This window comes from Melitaea cinxia, chromosome 22 (assembly GCF_905220565.1).
Source record: "Melitaea cinxia chromosome 22, ilMelCinx1.1, whole genome shotgun sequence".
Classification (NCBI taxonomy): domain Eukaryota; kingdom Metazoa; phylum Arthropoda; class Insecta; order Lepidoptera; family Nymphalidae; genus Melitaea; species Melitaea cinxia.
Genome location: NC_059415.1, coordinates 6,037,863 through 6,057,851, shown reverse-complemented (window position 1 = coordinate 6,057,851; position 19,989 = coordinate 6,037,863).

Here is a 19,989-nt window from a genome sequence, read left to right as displayed (position 1 = left end):
GTTATAACTTCATTGGCTAGCTAACTTCACGTTGCTAACTTCTTCTTCGTTGACTAGTTGACTAGTTGACAGGCTGACGGGTTTTTGCGACCGTGTGCGTGTGCATCGAAAAAATACCTTCATCGTTTTCCCTAACCCGCCAAAAGAAGTATAACTTCAAAGATATTTTATTACTTTTTAATAGGGTTAAAATTTGATTGGGTGTTTGTTACTCATTCACATAAAACTATTCCAATATGGAACTTGGTAGACAGATAGCTGGTGACAAAAGTAATATATACCTACTTTTATCCCAATATTCTATTTCATATTTCAAATTTGGTAAATAAAAAATATATATCAATGAAAAACATTTCTAATATCGTATCGTTTTTGTATAATGTAAACGTCCTTTGAGACAGAAGCCGGTTGTCTTGATTGCAAACGACCTTTTTATGGTACTATGAATGGTAATTAAGAATTAGCGAACATTCGAGTGTTTCGGTACCTCGACGAAAGAAGATATTCGAGGTTATATTCGAAATTTTATACGCACAATACAGCTATTTAGAATTTTAAAAATCTACACCTTATTGTAGTGAGATTTGTTTGTTTCTAACGAATACATAGTTGAAACTTTTTCATTAATTTTTGATTAAAATCAAAGGCTAAAATTGTAAAAAATATGCTAGGTTATAAAATATCGCAGTCTATAAATATAAACATACTTGTCACATTGTAAGATGCATGAATATTTAAAGAGCAAATTAAGTTTAATCGTTATAAAGCTTCTACCCTGCAGTAGGATGTTACAGGTTGAATACGATTTTATATAAGGCCGAGGTACTTCCCCAGTCGGGCTGCTCTAGATTTTGAGCAGGATATTCCCTGGTGCGCCTTACGTTGTTTATCACTCAACATCACAACAAATAAAACAAACAGTCAAACAGGGCTTACAATTTTATTATAATTGTGTTAAAATATATTTAAACGTAATGCAGGTAATCTACTTATTAGATCATAAATCACGTTGGTTTTGTATTTTATGATGCTTCATTATAAAAAGTATAAAGTTAATTAATTCAGCAATAAAGATGCCGCTTCTTTCGCTATTAAAAATAAGTGCTTTTCAGCTGTAAAATAAAGACGACTATAGAGATTGTTGCAGACATAAAAGTGTTACGAAGCAAAGATCCTATGATTTTTTATTGCGTCTCAGATCTTAGGGACTTTAAATATAGTTTTTAATTTTTGAACAGTTTCTTTTAAAAAAGGACGTATATACACATATTATTTTCAAGATTTTGTTTTAGCTTAGGATACGTCGAAATTATTATGGCCTAGAAATTCCTTGTGATTGTGTTGTGATCTGCGTGTTAAAATTTATTGACACTGTTCTGCTCCGTAAGAGTTACAGAAAATAAATACGATATGTTAATTTGAGGTAATATAGCTTTCTAACTGTTTTTTTTTTATTTTTTATATAACAATATATATCCACGGGCTCATAATGCCCGTGCGCTTTCTAACTGTTAAATGTTAAACGATGCCATTCAACATAATGATTAAATATCCATTAGTTGAGTACATAGCTAAAGCAACACACAACGTAAGATACAATTAAAACCCAGTAATTTGGTATATATGTAACTGTAACACTCAGACCTTGACAAACATTCATATACATCTAACATAGGTGGACCGTATTAGGAAAGGGTGAAGTTAAAGTGTAACCTGTAGGCAAGTGGTTGGATACAGTGACCACAAAGGCAATCCCATATTGAATCCGTAAAATATATTAATTTGTGACAAAAGATAGACCCACTGTTACGTTATAGGTATTAGAATAATCCCGGTATCATTACATATAATAGTAATTTTTTTCGACATTTCTGCACAAGTTAGACTCGGACTTAGATACCTACACACTCAAAAAAAACACATACACAAACACGCATTGTATTGTTGTTATGTATATATAAATATTCCTTTACTAAAACTAAGTGACATTTATGATGTATCTTTTTAACCGACTTCCAAAAAAGGAGGAGGTTCTCAATTCGACTGTATTTTTTTTTTTTTTTTGTATGTTACATCAGAACTTTTGACCGGGTAGACCGATATCGACAAATTTTGTTTTAATCGAAAGGTGGTGTGTGCCAATTGGTCCCATTTAAATTTATTTGAGATCTAACAACTACTTTTCGAGTTATATCTAATAATGCGTTTTTACTTGACGCTTTTTTCGTCGACCTACGTTGTATTATACCGCATAACTTTCTACTGGATGTACTGATTTTAATAATTCTTTTTTTGTTGGAAAGGGGATATCCCTAGTTTGGTACCATGATAAGGAAACCAGGATCTGATGATGGGATCTCAGAGAAATCGAGGGAAACTCTTGAAAATCCGCAATAACTTTTTACTGGGTGTACCGATTTTGATAATTTTTAATTTAATCGAAAGCTGATGTTTATCATGTAGTCACATATAAATTTTATCGAGATTTGATTACTACTTTTGGAGTAATCTTTGATAACGCATAGTTGCTTGACTATTTTTTCGTCGATCTACGTTGTATTACTTGTCGATGTAATTGAAGTCGGTTTTTTTTTTCGTTTGCGAGCAAACACAATTATAAAATTTATAATACTATCGATATAACAAAGCCACGGGCTTTACAGGTAAAAAAATATCTTAGAAAAAATATCTTTATCGTATCTCTCATACTGAAAAGATTTACCATCTCCTACTTATTTAAGAGTATTATTGTAAATATTTTTTTTTAACAATAATCTAAGAATGGAAAACTGAAAGCTATATTAAATAGTTTGACGAATCTACATTGCTAAAAACTAAGATACAACTATTTCGACGAGGAATTCTTTTGACAGCAACCCTTTGCTCAAACATTTTCTGTCTTATTAAATTAATTTATTACGTTTTTCATAGGTTAGGGTGAGATAGGTGCTGTACTAAAAAAATAGCCAACACAAATAGAAATTTAGCTGACCCTTATCATACTTCAAGTCGACTACTTCTACGGAGATATTTGTTGTTTCTCCAACTATCTCCGTAGTATTGTTAATACCACGTTATTGTATAACTTATTTTAGGTAATACTTGTAGTTGGATTATTAATTGTAATTGGAATAATTCTATGACGTTTTTTTTATATCTATAACACACACACGGTCATCTGTTCCTAAAGTAAGTAACTTAATGCTTGTGTTATAGGTAATAGCCGACTGGTATAGCTACATTTTTTTTCGATAAATAATATATGTAAATACTAAATATATATTACACCCACACTCGGGGTGGGAATCAAACACACAACCCCCAGAGCAAAAAGCAGAGTTACTACAAACTGCGCCAACGGACTAGTCGAAATTTTCCACTCTTTTACATTTTAGGCGAATATTCTGTTCTTAAATTTATTGATTCATTCTGTATTTTCCCACTACTGGTCATATGCCTCTTTCTCGACGTAGAAGAATGGTTGTTAATCAACCACACTGCTCACTGTGGGTTAGTGGATATATTCCCTACCACGAGTAAGGATCTTGCGGAATGTCAAATGTTTGAAGTGAAAATAATCGATAAGTTTTTAACAATTTTCTAATTTTATGTGCGATGTTTTTACTTTTTATTCTGTAAAAACCTTTCTTCTATTAAATAAAATACATATAATTAAATGCAAATGTAAAGTAGGATCGTTAAATAAAAACAATGCTGACAACTCTGCGGCAATGACAAAAAGGCATTTCGCGAAACTTCGAAAGCGTTGGACGACTACAAGAAAGAGTTCTTTACGCTGCGGTATTACAGTAGGTGCTTTTTATTGTTTGAAATATTTTGCGCTTTAAGTATTTAAGAATTTACATATCAAAGAAGAAAATTTTGTAAATAATTCGAGAGAAACGCGAAAGTAGCTTGCGGGAGACAATTAGCGCTGTTACACTGTACCCGTTACGGGTCACAAATTGTTTTTGTGGCTGTCCTAATTATTTCCACTCGGTGATTTTATGCGTGCATAGAAATAACTGGAAGTGATATTGAGAACGGTTCTTGGATGTTGTGTGATATTTGTTTATTTAATTTTATTCAGAAAGTCATAGCGTGGCGTTCGATTAAGTCACGTATACTAAATACCAAGCTACGAGTATATACAAAAAATAGGTGAAAAAACTTTTTAAGTTAAACGGTTTTATGTTAAACATACATTGCAATGTTCAAGATAAATGTACTAAAAACCAAAAAATAAAAAAATAGATACAGTCGTGGGAATTATAAACATATGCATAGACTAGACTAAAATAAAACCGTGGGGCACGTCAATTGTCTACAATCGTTGATTAAAATGTTTGTTTTGTAATGTTACACTATAATTAGGCAGTTGTTCAACCGACAACGATGGACGTGTGATAAGTAGGGCTAGAATGTGGAAACAAGCTAGCAAGCTCGATTATAAGCGAGTTTTAGGGTTTCATAGTGGTGAGCGAGTAGTACTTTTATCATATGTTTTGTCGATTAAAGACAAACTACGAGCAGTGAAACGATTCCTCGCCAGCCAGCAGTGTGAATGTCCAACGATAAACTAGTTGAAACATCTCTTTTATTTACATGGAGTGTATAACTATTGGAATTTCCATGAGCAAGAAAATAGTAAGTAATTTCCTCACCGTCTGCGGGCCAACTGCCTATTTTAACGACGATTAAACGATTCTTCTATCGCACATTAAGTCGATAACTTGTAGACAATTGATGTGCCCCACGGTTTTATTTTAGTCTAGTCTATGCATATGTTTATAATTCCCACGACTGTATCTATTTTATTATTTTTTGGTTTTTAGTACATTTATCTTAAACATTGCAATGTATGTTTAACATAAAACCGTTTAACTTAAAAAGTTTTTTTACCTATTTTTATTTTCTAGTTTTTAGTTTTTATTTCGCATTCTGTTTAATTCATTTAGTGCTTCATTATTGCAAGGCCCATCTTAAATATTGAGGTTGTATAGTGCACTGTATTCTTATTGTCAAGCCCTTTTATTTGATACCCATATTGGTGGGATTGATAAAAAATTGTTATCAGACATTTGGTAGCGGCGGCCAGCTTAGATTTCAATTTTGCATAGTAAATTGTATTCTACTTGTTGAGACCTTTCATTTGATACCCATGTTGATGGGATTGATAAAACCTAAGTTATCCGCCATTTTGTAGAGGCCGCCATCTTGGATTTTAATTTTATATATTACATTGATTATACTGGTTGAGCACTTTCATTTGATACCCATATTGATGGGATCGATAAAACCTACGTTATCCGCCATTTTGTAGCGGCCGCCATCTTGTATTTCAATTTTTTATAGTATATTGTATTCTGCTTGTTGAGCCCTTTCATTTGATACCCATATTGATGGGATTGATAAAACCTACGTTATCCGCCATTTTGTAGCGGCCGCCATCTTGGATTTCAATTTTTTATAGTATATTGTATTCTGCTTGTTGAGCCCTTTCATTTGATACCCATATTGATGGGATTAATAAAACATAAATTATCCGCCATTTTGTAGCGGCGGCCATCTTGAATTTATAATGATAATGAATAAACATAATTGTATTGTCACCAAAATCCAAAGTGTATATAAAATTTCAGATTAATCGGTTGACAGGAAGAGGGTGAAATTTGAATTACTAAATTTGACCCAAGAATAATAAATAAAACAAACGGGGTGAGCTAAATAAAACCGTTTAATTAAAAAAAATAAAACAAACGGGGTGAGCTAAATAAAACCGTTTAAAAATCAACCGATCAGTCAAATATATGCAGTAGTTTCAGTTCAGTTGTAAACCTATCTTGACATGTTTGAAGACATAGTGTTATCTTAGGAATAGAAGACCGTGTGTAGATTGTAAAGATGTAAAGGTTTTATTTTTACATAACTAGGTCGGCAAACAGGCGTACGGCTCACCTGATAGTAAGCGATCACAATAGCTTATAGACGTCTGCAACACCAGAAGCAATTTCAATCTCCAATTCCCTCTAGGAGCTCCGGTCACCTTACTCACCAATAGGAACACAACATTGCTTGAAAACAGTATTATTTAGCTGTGATCTTCTGTAAGATCGAGGTACTAACCCCGTCGGGCTGCTCCATATTTTGAGCAGGAAATTTCCTGCTGTACCCTACCTCAGTCATATGTAATAGGTGTACCGTGTCATAGGTGTACCAGTCACGTGTAACAGGAGTTAAAACAACTAGTTCCTATTTGACAGATTTTTTATTCAACTTAGAAATGGCATATACTGACAATATCTTGTTTGGAGGACTTTCTCGTCGATTACATCAGTAAATGAAAATAACATTGTATTTGACAATTTTAATTGACATTTTAATGACATTTTATTTAACTCTTTGAATCGTTTCATTTGAAATATACATAATTCTGATATAAATTTATATTTTAGCTTATCACTACAGATAAAAGTTATGTCAATGTTATTTTTATTTGTTTTTTCGATTTCCAGTTTGTTAAAACTTGACCGATCGAAATGAAATTTCTTTACTTATTTCTTTTTAACCGACTTCCAAAAAAGGAGGAGGTTCTCAATTCGACTGTATATTTAATATCTAAGATTTTTATTTTTGTGTTACCCACATTAGGAATTCTAAACATTTTTGAATATCATATCAAAAATTGACCGCTCCAGCGGGGTTCGAACCCGCGTCTCCGACTTACCGTGTCGGCGCTCTAGCCAATTAAGCTATGGAACGATGCACCCGCTCGAGCGAAATTTTCGATATGATAATTTTTAATTTACCGACCGATTAGTAGACCGATTTCGACAAATTTTGTTTTAATCGAAAGGTAGTGTGTGCCGCCAATTGGTCCCATTTAAATTTATTTGAGATCTAACAACTACTTTTCGAGTTATATCTAATAATGCGTTTTTACTTGACGCTTTTTTCGTCGACCTACGTTGTATTATACCGCATAACTTTCTATTGGATGTACCGATTTTGATAATTCTTTTTTTGTTGGAAAGGAGATATCCCTAGTTTAGTACCATGATATGGAAACCAGGATCTGATGATGGGATCCCAGAGAAATCGAGGGAAACTCTCGAAAATCCGCAATAACTTTTTAATGGGTGTACCGATTTTGATAATTTTTAATTTAATCGAAAGCTGATGTTTATCATGTAGTCATATATAAATTTTATCGAGATCTGATAACTACTCTTTGAGTAATCTTTGATAACGTGTAGTTGCTTGACTATTTTTTCGTCGATCTACGTTGTATTACTTGTCGATGTAATTGAAGTCGTTTTTTTTTTCGTTTGCGAGCAAACACAATTATTGTGTAATATTATTGTATTTCAATTATTTTTCTTTAAGCATTTTGAACTACTTAATTACATGATTAAAATAAGACATGTCACGCTAGTTGACATCTTCCAATTTTTTCCTATTATTATAATTACGTGCAATGTAAATATTTCTTTGTAACTGTAAAAGTGTTGATTTTCTTATTTTCTAGATATCACGAAGTTTACTTTTCGTTTATTTTAGCTTTAAAATGTCCTTATCTTTTCCTTATTTTCTATATCTACGAATAAAATCTCCACAACGCTTGCAGAGCAGTAGGTGAACAATAAAAATGTATAATCCACGACGTATTTCATAGCTACACCTCTTTATGTCGACCGGAATACATTTATTGTATAATATGAATGTATTTTAGTTGTTTTAATCTACTATAATTTCTTTTAATTGTTCTAATTTAAATAAAATAAATTTAATATCAGTATGTTTGCGTATCGTTAAAAGTTTTATCTTTAAAAAGTAGTTTGTACAATCGATGTTGCTGCGTTTTTGTATGGATAATAAACTAATTTACAGTATTTAGTAAATAGTGGTACAATGGTAAAATAATATTAATATGGGTTTTATATTTAATGATATTTTGTATAACTGTAATCGAAAAAAGAAATGTAATTGCGTCAATTTACAAAAGCAATGAATAACGGTTACTGCCTTATATTTCCGCCAACCCGCAGTAGAGCAGCGTGGTATATTAAAGTCCAATCCTTCTCCTACACGGAGAAAGAGGCCTATGTCCAATAGAATATTACAAACTAAATTGTGTAAAAGATAATAGTAGTAAAAAGGGTATGATGTCATAGTTAAATTAACTTATTATAAGACACGTGTGTTTTGTTTACATTTCGAAGAATTTGAAAGTAATGTTTCAGATAGATCTACAGACGCCATCATAAAATATATAGCAAATTCTTCATAAATAACAGCATTAAAAAATGTAAAGTATATTGTGATAGTTACACATGACATATATATAAATGTATGACACAATATGGAAAAACCGTGTATATCATTTTTGGTCTTATCTTCTTCAATAAGAAGATGAGATAGTAACAACTTTTGATCAGAATGAGGCTTATTTTCATTTCCTAGAACGTCGTTGCTGATAAATATTCTGACATTTTATTACTAATCATATTTTTACATATTAACGATATATTCGAACCAATTTCTCTTTTTTGCCCCGTAGGTTTAGGTAACCAGTTTTTACTATGACACCTACCACAACTGGGTACAGTTAGGTAGCCGACAAGTAAGATCTAAAGTACTTCGAGCGAATTTATGGAGGATTTTGTCTATAGGGATATTTTGAGGGGTTGCCAAATTGGGCAAGAAAGTTGTCGAATGCAGTGATGGCTATGTTCCATCAAAGACGTCGTTTTCTGTCTTCGGTCCTTGCATTAAGTACATGGATTTGATGTTTATGGGACCATTGGTCCGTTCTTACAAATCCCATAGTTACCATTAAAACATCGTAATTTTTAAATTAATCCTGATTCATTCTATTTTGTCGGAGCCAAATAGAAGTGGCTGCATGAGGAATGGGAAAAACCAGGGTATTTGGCGCAAATTTGGGTCGTTTATGTCCGGTAATAGACTGCAACCGGCTTAGACGATGCTATGTGTTTACCTTTAAATTACTCTTAAATATTCTCTTAAATAATTCTCTTAAATAATTTGGGCCACACCAGCTTTTGAATAATATATTATGTTAATATTGTGTTAAAAAGATACTGCAAAGCATGTTGATAAGTAATATGAACTATTACTATTCTCTACGACATACATACACATACATTTTATATCCAATGTATTACTAGTAATATTAAATATTCCACTACAATGGTAGTATCCCGCTCATATTAGACATTCATGTATAATGTTGAATCGAAATAAGATCCAGTCTCCATTTCTATGTAATTACAACCTCCGAGCCCTATTTATTTGACTCCAATTTAATTTCAATCCCTCGCTTCTAAAAGAGATGTTCTAAGATAAAGGGATCGCTTGTAGGGAAATCTAATTAAAATGCGTTGTCAGTACTATTTGCGTAAATGGTTTGTAATCTTTGTCTCGATAGGTTTGGTGTATGTTTGGTTTGATTGTTTTATGAACAATGAGTAGATTTAATGTGTATTTTATGGTTCCAAATTCAAGATTACCATTTTATTTTAAATATTGTTTTTTTTTTTTTAGTTCGAAAAAAGAACTACTAATAAATTATATAGCGCACTGACGACAACAAACGACAAGTAAATTATAAATAACATACACGTTGGTCACCTTACTCACCAAAAGGAACACAGCACTGCTTGAAAATAGTATTATTTAGATGTGATCTTCTATGAGGTCGAGGTACTACCGCAGTCGAGTTGCTTCATATTTTGACCAGGAAATTTCCTGCTGTGTTTTAACATTTTCAAAATATTTGCTAACTTTGTACTATGAAAATAATAATTTAAGCAATTTCTGCAGCATTAAAAATTGTAGACTATTTTTTTCATTAGAAAAATAAATTATAAATTTTCATTAAGCCGAGTAGAATAGCACCAACCCTTTTCTTCCCGTGGGGGTCGTAAAAGGCGACCAAGGAATAAACCTGGCTCAAAATCATCAGGGTCCTGGAGAAGGAAAACTTCATTTGAAACCCGATATGGGGTATCCGTCAAGCATTCGTGGCATAGCTCTAAAATGCGAACTCCTGCAGCCGAACTGGCTTTACACGTGTTGATTCGTCGTGCCTGTGGGCCTAGCCAGTGAGGTCGAGAGGGTGGCGCAGAGTTTAGGCAACTCTGCGTTTTCCTGAAGAGTTTCCTAGGTGACACAGTGTCTGTCTGACACTGTCTAAATCATCTGCAATAGACGGACTAAGGTCAATGAGAAATATCTTTCAAAGTCTGGAGCAGCCCAACCTTACAGAATTTGACGGTCAAATAATACTGCTTCATGATCCTGTTAACTACACTATTGGTAAAAAAGACAAATCTAATTATATGTATACACCTATATAGACATGTAATAAAAATATTCACATCATTCGTAAGAATATTTCCATTAAAATAAATTTTATTCCACCATTGTTTTAAAGTGAGCCAGAGAGCGTAATATTTCGAGAGCCGCTGCTCAGAAACTAATCGACGTCGGGAAGGTATTTTCAATTTTACCTGCCATTTACATATTCGATGAGAACAAAATCCTTGATAGCGCTCCGTGGACGAATTTACATCGAACGAAAAAGTCCTCTAATGTTGAAGCCATTAAAGCACGATTAATAAAAGTTTGTTAAAAAAAAAATGTGATCGGTTTTTTGTAAATTTGATTTTTTAATTTACTTAAGGCATTTATGATAACAACTGGGACCGATTGATGAACATACTCTACGAGACATGGCGTGGAGACCCACAAGGAAAAACATCCTAACAGGAAAGAAATATTAATAATAAATTTTATACGCGTTTTATTACCTTTATAAAAATAAAACAACGTTAAAATATGGTGAAAACGTTATGTCGCATTCAAATGTTACCGATTGCGACATATTAGGTATGAATCATAATAATGATAGTGAGGATTTCGGGAAACCGGGATGTCTGGCGCGAACTTGGGGAGCACATGTCCAGCAGTGGACTGCAATAGGCTGAACTGTATGACTGACTGACATAATAATGATCGTACTGTTACGCGGCACCTCCCGGTAGTCTTTTAGAATAGACACACAACTGGTTAAATATTGATAAAGTTTATTTAATAGTCCAAACACTTACAGTAACTGTCCCTAGAAACACCTCACTTTCCTTTTCTGTATAAAAAATATATATAGTGACGCGCTGGATGGTAAACGGCAACTGACTCGACCGTATGGAAAATGAAATATTTAAAGTAATTAAAATAGCGGCGTCAGCACTATCCGCGAATTAAACCTAGGTATAACATCTCCCCCCTTTTGATGGAGCTTTATCTTTAAAGATGAAGCGGAATTGAGACGCGACTAAAATCGAAAAGGTCAGAAAGGAAAATGAGCGTTTTACAATTTTTACCAAAATATTAATTAATTGGAATTAAAAAAATAAAATTTATCATTAAATAATAAGAGAGCTGCTTAGCTAAAATTTTAACAATGTTAATATTATCATCAATAATAAAGAATTTGACATTTTATTATAAAATTATGATAATAAGATAATTATAATAATAAGTTTGTTTCAGAAAATTCATCCATATGTGTTAGTAACATTTTAACTTATATGACTAATGTTAGTCTATTCTACACACAAACAATTCTTAAAGAAAATATAAATTTAATAAAATTCACAAAAATTATAAAATTTATAAAATTGTCAAAAATTGCCAAAATTCATAAATAAAAACACATAACAAACTTTTATAGGTATCTAAGTGTGTTTATCTTAGAGTTAAAATTATTATTTATTATAAGAATTAGTATAAGAATTAGTATAATGAATAGTGTAAGAGATAGTACATTGATAATCTTAAGACATTAGTTTAATATTTAGAATTAGTATAAAAAACATTTATTTAGAAATTGGATACATTACGATTTGAGAGTTTCATTACATTTTCTCTTGTATCGGGTAAAGATTTTAAGGATTTATCATCACTTGAGATATCTGACATCACCATACAAAATTTTATGATTACATTCAGGTGGCATTGATAGGACTACTTCTGTTAACAATTTACTTTCACAACAAGGATTATTTATACTCGAATAAATGCTGAGCATAGGGCATATAGAATACTCATCGTTTATCAACTTACAATTGTTTAAGTTATCTAACAAGACGTAACTGAGCTTATCATCTGTTACTGCAATATAAGCTTTAGTCGGTTGAATTAAAGAAAACGTGTTAGCATTTTTATCGTGTGGAGTCGGTAAAGGAATATTTTTGTAAACAATGTATTTCTCTGGGTATATTAATGGTATTTCTAATATAAAAATAATCTTTTTGTTATAATAGAAACATGTTAGCTTTGATACATCGATTATTGTGTTAATGTTTTCAAGTGATAGAGCTACAGGAAAAACTGTACGCTTATCAATAAAATTACTATGAATCGTTAATTCACTATACAAGTAAAAAGGCTTAAAACTGAAGGGTGTAAAATATTTGCTTTTGAAAATAAAATAGAATTAAGGATTACGTCTAAGAAATTAGAAATTGTTATCAGGGAGCTTTCAATTAGATTGATAAGACTATTTATTCGCGTTACGTAGTATAAGTTATCATTTTGCTTTGTAACTTGAGAAAGAATATCATTTAGTATAGTTATATGGGAATTTAATTTAATTTCGTTTTGGTTTAGTCTTCGAATAGTAGAATTAAAAGTATTTAAGCTTGATTTTATGACGTGTATGTTTTCTTTCATTAAGTGAAATAATTCAGATTCGCTTTTCTGGCAGATTTCGATAGCGGCATCATATTTCCGGGCATCATCGGCGTCTAATGTACCGAAAAAGAATTTAAGAATTTCTCCACCGAATTCTAGTGACCTTTTAGTCTTGGAAGAGTTATTCGATATTATATGAGAGAGAGAATCGAGCTTAGCATAGTTTGTTTGTAATAAGTTTTGTATAGAATCTTCAATATCTTTACAATCAATCAAATCTTTAGAACGTATTTTAGAACACAAAATCGTTGTTTTAAGTAAAATGCTTTCAATGCTATCAAGGTGAGGTTTATAGGTGACGACATCAACATGAGTGACGACTTGCCAATAATTATTATAAAAATTAATAGAAATACTAGGATCAAAGTAGATCCCTGGGCTATGAACAATGGAAGTAACCTTGCTTTCTCCAACACATTGGTGAATTATTAACCTGAAAAGAATAAAATTAGAATTATGAGATTTAAGAGACTTAGTATTATAAGATTCAGTGAGACTCAGCGGCTAGGACTGAGATGCATTTAATTTATGAGATTCAGTGAGACTCAGCGGCTGGGACTGAGATGCATTTAATTTATGAGATTCAGTGAGACTCAGCGGCTGGGACTGAGATGCATTTAATTTATGAGATTCAGTGAGACTCAGCGGCTAGGACTGAGATGCATTTAATTTATGAGATTCAGTGAGACTCAGCGGCTAGGACTGAGATGCATTTAATTTATGAGATTCAGTGAGACTCAGCGGCTGGGACTGAGATGCATTTAATTTATGAGATTCAGTGAGACTCAGCGGCTAGGACTGAGATGCATTTAATTTATGAGATTCAGTGAGACTCAGCGGCTAGGACTGAGATGCATTTAATTTATAAGAATTAGGAATAGTATTCATAATGATATGACTCAGGCCTACCTCGCGGGAGGCTGAGATGATAGAGAATCGAAAATGGAGTTTGTGCCGTTTATAGCCGACGATTTCGACTGGCACGAGGCCGAAATCGGATTTAGTTTAAATCGTTTTCGTTAAAAGAAGTATTACATCGATCAATATTATCACAATGGTGCACGCGCGATACGTTATTCGGTGCACGTGAACCCGTGGCGTTGCTTTGTGCAATCTGAGAAGAATCGGGTTGCGGTGTGCGGCGACTATTGTTATATTCGCGTTTGCGACATTCGTTTATAACATGACCCTTGTTTTTACAATAAACACAATATTTATTATTATAATTAGAATTAAGTTTATAAGGTCGACTTAAAATTGGAGGATTTTGTAGATGAAATGTTTTTTGAAAATTGTTAGATTTAGTAAAATTAGGTTTTTGGTTTTTAAAACAAACAGAGGTCTTATGACCTGATCTGTGGCAAATTGAACAATATTTAGAAGGTTGTTGAGAAATTTTGGTTAGGTTTAAAAGCCTTTCCTCCTCAATAGCAAGTGTGATAGCCTCAGATAGCGTCTTAGGATTGCGACAGCGTACAATTTGCGATAAATTTGAATTAATCCCTAATAAAAAAGTATTCAATGCCAAATCCTCCATAGCAGCTAACCTTCCTATTAACTCATTTGAGTTTTCGCAGCTGTAATGTATATCAGATAGTAATCGTGTTATACAAGACTCAATTCTTAATGAATATTGCGTGACATCTTCTGTTGAATTTTGCTTACAATTCTGTAGATCAATTAAAAGATGCGTAGAATGCTTTTTCTCACCAAACGTGACTTTTAAAAATGATTTTATTTCGGACCATTTATTAAATGTTTTAAGACAGCAAGCCATTTGTGCCTTGCCTTCAAGCTGGGATATAATGTATTTACAAAGCACATTCTGTTGGTCAGCGGTTGCGAGAGAAATAGCATTTTCGCAGTTTGTGAGAAAAGCTGGCAAAGATTCGCGATCACCATTATAAGGTTTTATAAATTTGGTAAGAACAGATAGAGTTATCTTCTCAGCCATTTTCGGTTTTGAGAACTTTAAAGATGGATCTGAATAATTGCTGTCGGAATCAGAGCGAGCTTCTTCAATTACAGTCTTTTCCTTTTTAGGAGGCATTCAATTAAAAATAACAGTAATTTTAGTAAAAATGTAAATAGATTTTTGTAGAAGTTGTATATACGTGACTCTATAAATATATTAAGCTTGTTACTGAATTTAAGGTTTATTAAAAAAAAAGGTTAAGATATATTAATCTTCTGGGAAAAAATCACTGATCACTAGCACTTATTCACTTTTAGGCTTTTAGTAAAATAGAAAACTCACAATGAAACAGCAAGCGCGATCATTTCTGCTGGGAAGCGTGACACGTGTTGATGACGTTGCGGGGCCGGAACTCGGACACGTGGTGGCTCTGTGAGTCGTATTGCAGCTAACGCGTCACGTTGCAATATAGCGACGTGTATGTAAAATGTAGATGATGGTATGGTTGCCTGGTGAGGGTTCTTCTGCTGGGACGCAGTCTCAGCAGCGTGGGGCTGTAGATCTGCTAGAAGTTCCGTGTGTTTGGTGGACCTGCCTCGGCTCGTGGGGCCTGAGACGTATACCTGATGTAGGCACGGCAACGTGGGGCCTGTGACCTTGTGTAATGTCTAATGACGTACCTGGGTGTCAGGGTTCGGATGTCAGGGTTTTATACAGAAAACCACTTACGACATCCCGCTTCTGACACCAATTGTTACGCGGCACCTCCCGGTAGTCTTTTAGAATAGACACACAACTGGTTAAATATTGATAAAGTTTATTTAATAGTCCAAACACTTACAGTAACTGTCCCTAGAAACACCTCACTTTCCTTTTCTGTATAAAAAATATATATAGTGACGCGCTGGATGGTAAACGGCAACTGACTCGACCGTATGGAAAATGAAATATTTAAAGTAATTAAAATAGCGGCGTCAGCACTATCCGCGAATTAAACCTAGGTATAACAGTACGTCGTAATATCATGTTGTAATTTGATGGTTTTAATTTACTAAATTCAAATCAAACTTAGTAATAGGGACATTACATATAAAACGTAGTTCGTGTCACATATAAAATGTTATAATTGTAGCAATGGACACTGTAGTTATTTAATAATTAACGAAGCCTGACCAATACTTGGCATGAAACTTTTGCTATGGTCAGTACTCTGGTTTGGAATGCATTAGTTCGTTTTTCGTAAAATTATTTTGCGTTAATGATTTGAAACATAGCATTTGTGGTCTTTAATATACTTTACGTGTTATGACACTGGTGAACACGTACCATGATATTCAGTTTTTTTCAGACCCTAAATTTTCATTTATGTCACCTTTTTGTGGTACGCAAAAGTGTTATTAATATCTATACAAATAAATAAAATTGAAGTGTCTGTTTGTAATATTAACATAACCGCTTTTTACTAAATGCATATGGATGTATACACGATACATATACCAAAATGACATTTTTTTAGAATTTTTGTCTGTGTCTCTATCTGTCTGTTTGTTTGTTCCGGCTAATCTTTGAAAAGGCTGGACCAATTTTGACGGGACTTTTATTGGCAGAAAGCTGATGTAATAAGGAGAAACTTAGGCTTTTGTTATTTTAGAAATTTCTTTATTTTATGACTCTGCGAACTGAAAAATAACTTTTTTGTTAAATTCCATGCGGACGAAGTCGCGGGCACACCTAGCTATTTATAAAAAGTACCTAATATAGCAAAATTTATATCACCATTTTTTTTTCTTTGCAAATAACGATTGTCTTTTCAAACAGGAGTTTTCAATGGGAGTTTTAAAATAGGAGTCACTTGCCCAAAATAGTTTTAAACTTGCAAAAGACACGAAAAATTTTTTCATTTCGATACCTAATGATACATATAATCAGTCATATGTACGTTATCTTCAAGCTTGTGTCTACTCAACCGTGTAACAAGACATACGACTTGTTTCACATTCAAACACATTAGCTAGCGAACTGGAAATCTATGCGACACGGAAATCTGACTCAACCCCCTTTGTAGACCGAATGTGATATTACTGTACTGTGCCTATATACTAGATTCTATTGTCCTCGAGTCTGCAGTAATAAATAGGATATAAATCTTGATAAAAGATTGTCTTTTGCATCTAATTTAAGAATTTATTAAGAAAGTTTTCCTTAAAGGCGATATATAGAAGCTACAAAAATAAAATTTGTTTTTCAAGGTTTTTACATCGAGAAGTTATTTTATGCACTTATATCGATTTTTACGAATGAAAAAGCTCTTTGAACTATTCAAAAAAAGTTCTGAAAATATAACATAGTAAGAAAGCAGAGAATTTCAAACAGTAGATCGATTTGGAATAAAAAAATTGGTTTCGGAAATTTTATGTATTTTTTTTTAAATTTTAACGTCTTTATTTTAGCCTACAACAAAAAAAAAAACAATTTTTGAGCAAATAAAACATTTTCAACTTCTACGACATACGTATATTTCAGCAAAACAGTGCAGATACATGTATATACAATGGTTTTTTTATAGAAGAAGGGGCAAACGGACAGTTTACTCACCCGGTGGTAAGTGAAAACAACATCCATAGACACCCGCTACATCAGAGGATTAGCAGGCGCGTTGCCGGCTTTTAAGTTTGATTATGTTTAATAATTAAACATGTATACTCAATTGCCCATTCTACAGAACCAAACTCAATAGTTATTCTACAACAGTACTATTCATATCGTCAAATAATTTATATTAAATAAATAATAACAAACGTATCAATCTTGATTATTATTATTATTTTACGTCTTATTTATTTTAACTTTATTTCATAACCATACAAAACATATTATGTTTGATCAATAGGTGAACTTAAAACCATACAGCCTTATTTTTTATATATATATAACTAGGTCGGAAAACAAGCGTACGGCTCACTGACGGTAAGCGATTACTGTAGCTCATAGACGCCTGTAACACCAAAAGCATCGCAAGCGCGTTTCCGACCCTATCCATAACTCCGCCCAGGAGCTCTGGTCACCTGACTCACCAACGGGAACACAATACTGCTTGAAAGCAATATTATTAAGCTGTGATCTTCTGTAAGGTCGAGGTACTAATTCAGTCGGGCTGCTCCATATTTTGAGCAGGAAATTACCTGCTGTGCCCTACCGCAGTTATTTACAAGCTTATAAAAACAAAGTAACTTGTAATAAATAATAAATGAAAACACATCCAAATATCATTAAGTGCCAACAAATAACAATATTCTGACACAGTAAGAGGAAAAAGAGAGCTAAAAAAGTGACGGATAATAAATACATTACTTGTAAGGAATTCTAAGCACGAATAATTCATAAATATTCGAAACAGGCCTACTCATGTGATATAATCCTTTCTCTGTTATATATGTATGTCTTTTATTTGGCGTATCAAAGAAGTTGATTTATTGATGTACTCATGCCTTGAAATGCGATTCGCGTTGAATTATTTTTCAGTGACGTGAATAACTGAGATCATTTTTTTTTACAAATGTCAATTTAGATTTTTTTATTTGTGGCCTAGAACTTTGTTCGTATATAAATTTTCATATTGTCCTATTTGGCATACTGTTAAAAAAATGCCCTCTTGATTACATTTTTCAAAGATGCTTCACTAATATAGCCTAAAGACATTATTAATAAATAAGTTATCCAATACTAAACAATTTATTTCTATTGAAATTGGTAATATTTCAAATTAGCGCATTCAACAAACGCTTTATGTTATAATATCAGTAAAGATGTCGAATTTAATGACCGTTTTGGTCTACTGGTGGTCCCTTCATGCGGGTTTTTGGTTACTGTGCTGTAAATCATAGTGTAATTTGTTACAGCTTAGTCAGTCAAAGTCATCTTCAACAAGCAAACAGTGAAGTGAATGAGTGGATTGCGATTAATTTTGTTTTTTGTTTTTTTTTTTTACTATCGAAAACAGTTCTGGGGAAAAAACAAAAAAAAAATACGATAACTAAAAATTATACATTCGGTATCTTTGAAAAATAATTATGAACCTTTAGAATCAATTTGGTTTCAATAAAAGTCATGAAATCTCATTTTTACTAAGTTTTAATTTTTATATATGTATTATTGTTACTAACTAGTCTATATAAATAAAAATGAATGTTGTTAAGCGCATACCTTGAGAATCGCTCGACCAATTCGGCTAATTTATTTTTTGTATGTTCCTTAAGGCTTACGAAAGGTTTTAATACAAAAAAATACTGTCAACTTTTGATAGAACGAAGTCTGTCCGGGCAGCCAGTTTCTTAAACAAAATCTCTTATCTCCATTTTAGTAAAATTAACTTTTAAACAGGAAATGATCTTTACTGTCTTTAAAATAGCCCATTTAAACACCAAATAAAGCTATTAACAAAAATACAAACGTTTGCGATGATTTTCAAAGCACAACTAAAGTAAATAGTTACACAGTTATAAAATTACGATATACGATGTTAAAAATAGCCACCTTGCATACTACTTACCTGGGTAGGTATTTAATCAGTTTACGTTACTAAAATTAGTGAAATTCCATGACAGCTGAAAACATGACAGTTTTTTCGAAGACAAGTGTGCCTTTAGGGGTCTAATTTTTTCTTTTACATCTCATAAGTTGTTTAATTATGAAAGACACGTTCAATGACACAAGATGGGATTGCCAAATAATAATCAATTTAACACATTATCATTATCATTCATAATTTCAACCTAATACAGTCCACTGCTGGACATAGGCATCCATAAATTTGCGCGAAAAATGGCGTGAACTCATTTGTTTTGCCCATAGTCACCAAACTGAGCAGGCGGATTGCTGACCGCAGGGCTGGCTTTGTCGCACTGAAGACGCTGCTGCCCGTTTTCGGCCTGTGTATTTGAAAACCAGCTGTTGGATCGTTATCCCGCCATCGGTCGGCTTTTTAAGTTCCAAGGTGGAAGTGGAACTGTGTTATCCCTTAGTCGCCTCTTACGACACCACGGGAAGAGGGGGGTGACTATATTCTTACTGCCGTAACCACACAGCTATTAATTTAACACATATAAAAACCAAATGTGCAAAAAATAGCGCGAATAATGTAGTTCATTATTACACATTTATTCACAAAGAACACATCGAACACGAAGAAAAATCTATAACAAAGCTAAGATCAGAGATTAATCTTAATTAAGTGCTGATATCAAGATTAACGGGAAGACGTTTACCCAGAAAATAATGGAGCCTACCTGTCTACA